Source organism: Penaeus monodon, chromosome 23 (assembly GCF_015228065.2).
Source record: "Penaeus monodon isolate SGIC_2016 chromosome 23, NSTDA_Pmon_1, whole genome shotgun sequence".
NCBI classification, from domain to species: domain Eukaryota; kingdom Metazoa; phylum Arthropoda; class Malacostraca; order Decapoda; family Penaeidae; genus Penaeus; species Penaeus monodon.
In genome coordinates this window covers 9,477,851-9,478,124 of record NC_051408.1, presented here as the reverse complement: position 1 = coordinate 9,478,124, position 274 = coordinate 9,477,851, and positions in this window count along the sequence as shown.

The window sequence follows — 274 nt, the reverse complement described above, 5'->3', positions numbered from 1 at the left end:
GCGTATGTGTTTGTGTGCATGAACAGCACGAAATGTGAGAAATATTATTTATGGAAAGGAAAGGCACAGGAATCCACAAAACTATTTATAGAAACTCTATGGAAAACTACGCAAGGCTATGGATGCTCTCGGGTCCGTATTATCGAATAAAAGGGAAGATCCTTATTAAATTTGCAACGTCTTCTGTAGACCCAAAACCTTTATGCTATTTGCATGAAAGAGAAAATAAGATATACAGAAGATGGTAACTTTTGATCTGCTACTTTTACTGTAA